This window comes from Coloeus monedula (assembly GCF_965178545.1).
Source record: "Coloeus monedula genome assembly, chromosome: 17".
Classification (NCBI taxonomy): domain Eukaryota; kingdom Metazoa; phylum Chordata; class Aves; order Passeriformes; family Corvidae; genus Coloeus; species Coloeus monedula.
Window position 1 is genome coordinate 13,674,765 of NC_138797.1, and position 9,884 is coordinate 13,684,648.

Here is a 9,884-nt window from a genome sequence, read left to right on the forward strand (position 1 = left end):
AAGATTCAAATCATCCAACCAGACTCTGGCTCCTCTGCAGGGCAGGCAGGGCTGGCAAAGTTCTCCAAAGAGACCAGCAGCATCTCTGTTCTCGATGCTTATGCTGGTCGGGGGGGAAAATCAGCACAGGATTTCTTCTTCTTCTTCAAACACGAGCCCCACATCTCTCAAAGGAGAAATCCCAGCTCCTTTTCTTCCCTCGAGGCAGGAACAGGAGTTCTCCTACAGGCAGAACAGAACAAGAAAGGAGTTGAGGCTAAACCTGTGCTTGGTGAACACCACAAACCCCCCAGTACCGCTGGTGTGGCGGGGGAGGCGGCCTCGGTTCTGCCACATCCTGGAAAGCAGGACAGGAAATGAAATCTCCTGTCTCATGGTGCAGCTATTGCACACAGAGGCTGTAATGAGCTGTTACCACAAAAACAGCAGGAAAGGGAAGAGAAAGTGAGTAAGGATAACTTTATGGAAGTTAATTAATTTGCTTTTATTTTTTCTGCCTCGTTCTTGTGAAAAGCACTCATCCTCCTCAAAACACCTACAGGTAAAATCCAGCAATCAAATCAAAGCTGCAGGAGCTTGGCAGAGCCAGTTTGCTGACACCTCCCTGTGCTTTTACTGCATCTATAGGAGGACCTGAGAAGAGAAGAATATATTTCAACTTTCTCTGGTCAAAGACAGCTCCTGCAAAGACAGGCATATCTCAAAGTATGAAGCTGCCTTGGGGAAGGCAGGACATTGCTTAGCACAAATCTGAGAGAAAACTCCAAGCAAGAAGGGGAACACAGATCTGTGCTATTGTAGGGGTGCATTTAGTCCTTTGTAGTTATTAAGGAATAAAACTACACTGGTCCATCAGTGAGGAAGCTGGGAGAAAAGTCATCTTTTGCAGCGGGTGTACAACCATCCATATCCTTAATGTATAGGATTTGTATTGCAAATCCAAAGCATCCTATTCTCATTCAGATTGGGAAGATTAATTTTATGATAATTCAACACAGTTAAGAGAACTCACTGGGGTTTTTTTACTTACATGTTAATATATCCCTTGAGGCTCATACAAAACTGATATGCAAAGGCTCCTTCTGGACTTCAGCCACATTATCCAAGAGGTAGAATGGAGCAGCTGCAATCACCAAACCAAGTGTCCTGGATTCCACTGAAAATCCTAGAGAAGGTGGCACTGCAAGACTGTCCAGGTACAGAGCCACGTAGAAATGGTCCCCTGGATGAAAAACAAATTACGGCAGGAAGTTCTACCTTTGGGAGCACAAGAACAGGACAGAGTTGAGACATCTCAGGACCTACAAGCCGTTGAAGAACCTGCCTCATTTCTTAGCAAACTGATGGGCTTTATTTTTTAAATGGAGCAGGGCTACTGTGGAGCTCTGACCTTTTTGAGTTCCTGCTGCTGCTTAGCCAAGACTTCATTGCTGTAGGGCAGTGCCCTTGGGTTTTGCCATGGATACCCGCTTATTGCAACAACAGCAGATGAAACACACCCCTTAGAAGCTCCACAGTTAAATAAGTTAACTGGAGAGCAAGGGACTTACTGTGGGAACTGTTTGCTTTGTTAGTTTTACTAATGCTCAGTCTGGATGCTGGCCACCAGCGAGGCTGTGAACAGGGAGATCTTGAGGGGAGCTGCATTTAGTGGCATTTGGTTTAGGTTCTAGCAGGAAATTCTGCATCTGGGCCCTCTGTCTCAGATTTTCTGGTTTGGTGCCCTGAGCACACCACAACCATTGCTTAACCCAGAGCTGCTGCTGCTGCAGCAACAAGAATTAAAAAATTACAATCATTCTTCTTTGGGCCACTTGTAACAAAATAGTTGAGCAGAGGATGTTCCCAGTCAGGGCTGCTTTTTGGCTTTGGTTTCTGTAGGAATCTTCCAATAGGACTATTTCCTCTTCTGAATATTCCAGAACTGGGGATGCTGAGTGAGCCCTGTTTCCTTTTGCTGGCTACACTGGTTACACACAAGCAGACCATCAGCTCTACTGGGCACAGAGTGATCTGGTTTAATGTGCAAGTAACCTGCATTAAAACAACATGGATATGGACATTGGTAAATCTGGGACTGAGAACAACAAATGGGACACCTGACTCAATTCTTCTGGACCACAAGCATGTGTTAGTGTGGCTAAAGGAAATGTCATTAAAAATCTAATTCTACTTCCCCAAACTTTCCTGCCCTCCCACTCGATGTCCCTTCACAAAATGAAAATTGCTTATCTGTGCCACGACAAAGGACAAACAGAATCATGGTAACTGCAAACAAGATTCCTGAAAAAGAAGAGCCTCCGGGGAGAAATTGCAGTGCTCATAACTGCTTGGAGCATCTTGCCACAGGAAGTGCACTGCAAGCCTTGGATATAAGTCTAGATGAAAATAAAGGCATAATATGGCCAAGGAAACTAAGAGGCTGTGCCATCACATTGCTCATACCTCTGCAACTGCCAGCAGGGAGGATGTCTGTATTCAGGAATGTTGTGCTTTGCTCTTTGTGCCACCATCACCGTTTCCCAGGAGTTTCTCAGAGCACATCTTGGCACTTTTCCTTCCACATGCCCTTGTGCCAGTCATGTGTGTCAGGGGAAGAATGAACCACCTGTTTGGGACCAGGAAGGACTAGGCCAGCAAGGAAAGGTGCTGCATTGGACTGGTGGTGAAGATGTGCTGGAGCCACCCTGAGTGGTCAAACCTACATTTCTTGGTGCTGGTCACTCTGCCCTTGGGGAATTTCTCCACCACCATCTCCAATTCTCTGTTTATCCAGGTACAGGGAGCTGTGTGTGTACAGACTCTCTGCAGCATTGGCAAAGCACTCTGGGGAGCTGGAATGACACTGGGCTGGGGACTCAGCCGATCAGCCCGGGCCTGCCAGCTGGGGATTGTCACAGTCTGACAGCAGGGAGCTGGGCTGGCTTTCTGAGCAATCAAAATACTGCCCTTGATTAGGATGGTGGCTTGTTTTCTGGCATTGTTGGCATCTCTGCCAGATAGCTTTGTCATCATCAGTATTGTAATGTCTTGGCCTAGAGCAATGGTAACCCTTGCCTTTCCTGTGACCTTGGGGATGATCTCTCTTTGACCTCTTAGTGAATGACTAATGAAAAGTGCAGATGTTCATATTGCAACTAAATTATGCAACATAATTTAATATGTTAATAATAATCCAGGAAACCCTTCAGTAGCTGATCTTAGTTTCTTCTTTACTTCATAGAAGGCAGGAAAGGGATGATAAAGGGTTAGAAAAAGAAAAGGAACAGGACAAAGCAAACAACTCATGTTGGTCTCTGGGACAGAAGTTTCTTTCCAGATTTTCTACCACAACTCCTCCATTGGCAGTAAGCAGTGGGAAACAGGAGCTGTAAGATAAAGAGAGATGCAGCAAGCATTCTCCTGCTATGGCAGCATTAGGTGATGTCAGCAGAACATTAAATATGTAGGCCAAAATACTGCCCATTTCTTCAGGTTTGCCTTTGGAGATTCATGGAGGAAGAGTCTCTTCAGGAATTGGCTCAGGTGTCCCCAAATCTGAAAGGCAGGGCACAGGGAGAAGGGAGAGGAAGATAAGGAGATAAAACCACTTGTCATCACCTGCTAAACACAACCTCCAATAAAGATACTACTCCTTTCCTGAATTCCTGCACAGAAAATCTGTCTCTCTTTAATGGAAATATTTTCCCATCTCTCTCAGGATGGGATTTAATTATCAAAGGGTTTTCCTCCCTCAAAAAGTTTTTTAGAAAAAAACATTCCATTTGAGTCAAACATGCAAACTACATCTCAAAATAGTTAAACAAATATTTTGGCTGTTTCAATTTTATGTTGTACTTTGGGAAAATATTAATTGTAACCTCATACTTTTGAAGTCTGAAAACCATAAAACTACATTTTAAAATGAGCAGAAATCATTTAATATTCTTTAAAGGAAGAAAGCAGAAAATGTAAGGCCTTTTGAAACAGCATTAATAATTTCAATTTTTTTCCAATTTTTTTGTGGAGTTGTTAGGTTAAAACTAAGTGGTATTTTCTGATTAAAAAAAAGAAAATGCCAGAAGGCTTCTAACAATCTCTGCCAAAGCTGCCAGGGCCACATCTCATGACCTTTTCATGGGAGTGCATGTGACACTGGTAGCACAAACCGAGCAGGAACTGTCCACCCACTCCAACCAGGGAATAGTCAGGACACTGACTATTAAGAAGAACATTAAACAAGATGTCCCAGCTCTGGGATGTAGAGCACAGCTGTATGGACACAACAGATATTCTTAACAGCAAAAGGCAACTGACTCCAGAGCTGGAACACATCCATAGCATTGGGGCAGACCCCATTTCTCTCCCACTGCCCGTGGGCACACCCATGGATCACCTCCTTAACCTGGTGGTCCTTTTCTCCAGGTTGCTGTATTTTAGTCCTCACTAATACAGACTCTTTGTCACATCACATCCAATGAGATAAATAATCCATCTACTCTGATATCACTTTTCCAGTTGTGGTACTTTTAGAAGCTATTTAATGCCCACAATGAACCTGGCCAAGTGCAGAAGATCATACACAAAAAGAAAAAAATATTGGCATGGTAATAAACCTTCGTTAAAGGTTTTGTTTGAAACTCTGAGAGCCTCCTAGTTACCATGTCTATTTAAACACCAGGCAGCAAAGATTTGTTGCAGTGGCTCTGAACAGGATATAAACACAATTGGAAGGTCTAGATAACAAACCAACATATCAGCATTGGATACAGAAGCTTTATCCATGGAGCCTGGAAAGGTGTTTAGAAAGAAAAACACAGTTACCTGCTCTGAAGTGTGGGCAGGATGATTCCAGCTTCTACATGATCTCAAAAGTCCAAAATGGGCCTTTTACAAAAAAAAAAAACAGTTACTATGGTGCCACAGCAGGGCAGCACCATCACCGACTGGAAGGGTCAAAGCTCACTTGGGCAATGCCATCGGCTTCCTGACAGTCCACATCCAGTCAGCTGGAGCAGTCCCTGCTGATGAGGAAAAGCCATCAAGAGCTCAACAGGCAGTGCCAGCAACACAATGTCCCCAACAGTGCAACAGGACAATGACTTCAGCTGAACACAACAAGTGAAACAAAGGCAGGTCACTTCCTGCTAAATCACACAGCCCAGTTAGTGCCCATCATGCCTTTAGCTAGTGGGTAAGCACATAGAGGAAGGTGCAAGACAACAAAGAGGGCATGTTTTTCATGCATTCTCAGGAGGACACAAAGACTGGAAGATCAGCTGATCTGTATTTTGAAGTCAAGCTCGTGCATGAAGTGTATGGATCAGTACTAAATCAGGAAACCCATTCTGCTTCTTGGAGTATGGTTTTCTTTTTGCCAGCCTGGGGGTGCCAGGGCCAGTCCTACCTCAAAGGACATTTTCATCAGCCTGCAAGGAGAAAAATCCACTCTTCTGTTTCCTTACCAGAATTTTGGCTTTGACAGCACCATCCATAAGGAGGCCTGTTAAGAGCGAGGTGGTAGCACGTAGGTCACTAGTGGGGAATGTTACCCTGGGCCAAGCCACATTCAGAATTGTTTGGAGAGTTTAATCATCCTCTCTCTCATCTCCCTAATGCTGTTTGCAACACCACTAAAGAAAGGTGCTCAGATGATGAACTGGATGACCTCAACCATTGTGACAGACACAGGTCAGCATTGCAGAATGACTCCCACTGCATCATGCAGCCAGTGGCCGAACAAAAGCTAGAAGGGTTCAATGAAAAAGGTTTTGCTAAGCTGTTCTCTTTAAACAGACATTTGCCATCTTTCTGTGGTTTTTTGAAAAGCTGTTTCAGCCCAGTGAAAGTGTTTCTGAAATGCTACATACTCATGTTTGAAGTCTGACAATGTTCCACAATGTAGATGTTCTTCTTTACAATTATATAGATACTGTTCCATAAATTAAACATTAATGCCTAAACAACCAACTGCTGTCTGCAACCCTGCTGCTACAGACCAAGAATGAACATTACTTACGAAAAGGAGACCTCCAAGGAAAAGTGTCAGGTATCTGGAGAAAGCAATTACCTGTCAGTAAGTGATACCTGACTCCATATAAATCCCACTGTTATAGCAGGAGCATGGCAGACAGCTGTCCTTCCAAAGAAAAAAAGGTTGTAAAGATTATATTTGAACTCCAGTTTAGTCATTTGAGAATAGTTTGAGCTGCTGCATTATCTCTGCCCTTTACTGAGTGCAATAATCATGGCATATTCTAAACAAAATTAGTCTCCCTTTGCTGTATGTACATCAGTAGTGAGCTGCATTTTATAGGCAAGGAAAGGAAGGTGATTGAACCAGCTGGCAGTGGCTCAGAAAAGGACATTTGAGCTTACACCTTTCTGGGAGATGGCACAACTGTGAGGAAGTACCTTGAGAAGGGTTGAAGAAAATCCATTACTTGAGTTTTATTTCATAGTGTTCCCAGGAGCTGAACATTATCCCTCACCTTGTCTGGTCCAGCAAAATGACGATCTGCATTTGAGAAAACATCAATGACAGAAGGCATTCCCTATCAAACTACAAAGCATTTGTTAATACACCCCCAAGAAGGAGAGGCTTAGCTGACCTGGGTATTTAACATGCAGTTTCCAGCATTTTTCTGTTCCTGCAACAAACTCATTGTTGGATCTCAGCATATCCACACCTCACAAGTATAAAGCAGTTACTGCCTGCACAAGACACCCTGGGCAGCAAAGGGTAAACTTTCCCTGTGCCCAGGGAAGAGCATTACCTTAATCTCTTATCTAGGCCTGCTTTTCAGTGGCACTTGATACAGGAGCTATACCAAACACTTCCTTGAATACATAAAGCCGGGGATTGGGTTACACACGATTCAAGATCTGTGCCACCAGTAAGACAAAAGCTCCTATATTACCTGGCACGCGCCTGCTAAATTATTGAAGTGTCCCTTGAAACTGAATGTATTCACTGGATAATTAGTCAACAGAAGAAAACGGCCTCTCTTTACAAAGCTAATGTTGACAGGTATTGTATCTCTTAGGCACTGTAACAAAAAGCATTTGCAGAACTGATGCAACACAAACATTTGGAATTGCTCTGTCCATGCACAAGTGTTCCCAAGGCACATAGTCCCCTTTGTGGTGCTGCCTCGGTCTCACATTACCTTACAACCAAGTCCTAAAAATGTGAATTACTTTTACCAAATGTAGCACCATCCCCATTTCAGAAGCAGGTAAATGGTGCAAGCACCTGGAAGTTTCCTTTGCATCTGAGGAAGGAGTGAGATCAAAGTGGCACAGGTACCAGCCCCACTCCCCTCATTCTGCATCAAGTGAGACCTACCTGGGGCTGTGCAGTCACTGCCCCTCTCAGCTCACACTGCTTGTAGCTGATGTCCCCATGTGCCACTCCAGAGGCTCTGCTCTCAGGGGCTTGTTCCCTGCTGCAAGTTCTTGGGATCACAGGCTGCTCCATGTGCACACAGAACACGCTGCACAATGGCAGTCCCAGCACGTCTGCTGACAGCATCACAGCCAGCTAGTGCTGCTCCATTTATTCTGACCTGGCAAGGGAAGAACAGCAGCAGTTTCCACTTATGGGATGGCTGTGCTGTTGCTGAGAGCAGGATGGGCCTTGCAGTGCTGTGCATAAACCTAAGCTTACCTGGAAATACAAATAGATGGCTTCCAGCTGTTTGAACAGCTGTGGGATGAAATACAGTTCTACCAACTCCAGCTCACAGCCCGAGGTGTGCAAAGACAACATTCTGTCAGTGCAGATATTACTGGGCTTTTTTCTTTTGAATTACACCTGTCACACCTGACACTAAGGGGACATATGGGCTCTTTTAGGGGTCTTTGGCAGAATAAAGAGCATTAAATTGTACTTACAATCAAGGTTTTCTCAGCAGGATATTCTCATTAGCATAGCACAGAATTTATGATTAGTATGGCACTGGATTTCTACAAGTAGCAACAATATGGTACAATTTATAAGCAGCATAATACAGAATTTATAACGTAATTTCTTGTAGCCTGGACCCTCCGCAGGTCTGAGGATCTTAATACATGGTTTAGTGTATCAATGTAACAATCATAATACAGACTTGGAAATCATGCCACAGAATGAGTCACTGAGTCCTGAGGAAGCAGAGGACAGTGGAGGCATCTGTGGCCATGAGAGGTCACAGGTCACTGTCCAGCAGCAGTTTGGGTCCCTGTTCTCCACTGAGGATTTCTAACTCCATAATTTTACAGACAGAGCCCTGGGTGCTGTTACACTTCCCTGTCTGTGATGGGCTCATCAGCAGCACTGGGCTGGCTGGGAGCCTGCCACCTTCAAGGCTAGCAAGGTTTCAGCCTGAAGCCCAGGAATCTTGAGGCCAGCAGCAAAGGGAAGAAGAAACATGTTTGGTTGACTTGGTTCAGAGCACCTTCAGGGCCTGGACGGTGAGAGAAGGGGAACAAATACATGACCTGCTTGGTCAGATGTCTCTCTGCTAAAGGAGCTAAGGAGTATCTCAGAGTTTGTTCTAAAACTTGGTTTATGTTTATGGATACCAGGTACACTCCTGAAAAACTCAGAATTAGAAATTATTTCTATCTTCTTCTGTTCTCTGAGTATTTTAGGATAACTTGCAAATAACTGTACCCTGTATTCCAGCAGACGTGCTATAGCACTGCAGCTCCGTGCAGAACTCCAGCGGCCCCAGCTGCAGGGAAAGCTCTGCTCAGGAGCCATCAGCACTGCCCTCGCCTGGCACCACAGCAGAGTTACAGCAACGGCCTCAAACTGCAGCATTCTGTGCATCCTGCAACTGCCGGGGGAGAGAAAGTTATTGGGGAGTTGTTCCTGCTCTGAATTTGTTCCAGTCATTATTGTGTGCTGCAGCTCCAGATGATGATCATCACCTGGCTGGTAAAGCTGGGGAAATGCTTTACATGGAGCATCAAAGATATTTGAAATTAAGTCAGTCTTACCCAAATGACTGCAAATGACACATAGCCAATCTGAAGACTTAAAAATTAACAGCCATTTCATTTTTCCCAGGTTAATCTCTGCAAAGAGCAAACAAATTAGAAATTAGGGATTTCTATCATTTCAAAGGCCGGGTACTGTAAAACCTCATGATAGTGATTTGACACAATTCCTCATCGTGGGCAGTTGCTCAGACACCTCATCTGCAAACAGCACTTCTTCACCATTAAACTGAGCCAGGCCTAAGCGACAGTTTTATTGAAATATCCCACCTACACCTAATCCCAGCTCGATGTCAAATCCACACCTCTCTGGAGAACAAGTCAATGACCAGTTTTCTTGGCCTAGGAGCTAAGCTGGAGTACTCACTAATTCAGGATTGCATTTCCTGTGACAGATGGTAAATCAATATTCTGCCTGCCTGCCATTGTGCAAACATGTCTTGTTTCATCTGTGAAAGGCTTTAACAGACAACCTTTGCCAATTATTTCGTTTTCTGAAATACATTTCATTAAACCAATGTGCAAAACCACTGACACGTGAGAGCAGCAGCAGGAAACTCATCTTAAAATGTTGTAAAATGTTCCAATTTTGAGGGTTTAACTGGGCTGCTCTTTATACCAAAGATTATTTTCCTGCAATAAAACATACTGACAGCAAACTTTCTGAAAACTAAAGAAGTTATTTTATAAATCAAGCATTCCTATGGTTAGCTTTGGGTACATTAGAGCCTTACATTCTTCAGGTTTTTTGGACAAGGTTACTGCCATAGAATAGCAAGTCAATACATCTCCAGAAATGCACTAACACTTTAAAGGGTGTGAATAAACTCTCACTTTTTTTTGATGCTTGAAGGGATACAGCTGTGTGTACTTTACAACAGAACCTCACAATAGTTCCAGAGAAGAGTAAATTGCCAATG